This window comes from Gavialis gangeticus, unplaced genomic scaffold (assembly GCF_001723915.1).
Source record: "Gavialis gangeticus isolate Ggan-Ray unplaced genomic scaffold, GavGan_comp1, whole genome shotgun sequence".
In the NCBI taxonomy this organism is placed as follows: Eukaryota; Metazoa; Chordata; order Crocodylia; family Gavialidae; genus Gavialis; species Gavialis gangeticus.
Window position 1 is genome coordinate 10,296,069 of NW_017729013.1, and position 436 is coordinate 10,296,504.

The following is a 436-nucleotide window of genomic DNA, read 5'->3' on the forward strand; positions in this document are numbered from 1 at the left end:
TTACTTTGGGCCACTGGTATTTTAGGCATGATTAGATGGAAAGAAAATAAGGCAGAAAACCAGAGGGCTAGTCAACATCTTCAAGCCTATGAGGGCGTGGAGGGCCTTTACAAGCACACTGGCCAAAGTGCTAATTACAACCAATGTTAGCTCAGCCTGGAGGCAGCCACAGGAATAGGCCCTGCTGGGGTGGCCAAGCCGCAGCGCGTGGCACGCAGCAGGTCAGACCAGGAGCAGGCAGCACAACAGCAGCTCAGGTGGGCAGGCAGGGCCAGGGGGCTGGAGGGGCACCCGGGCAGGACGGCTGAAGCCCCCACTGGGCCGCGTGAGCCAGCCCCCAAGCAGGAGCAGGGCTCTGCAGAGCAGGGCAGCAGGCCCGGGAGGGAGCTCCCAGCGGGTGCGACCGCGAGGGAGGCTTTGGGGCCGAAGGGGCAGG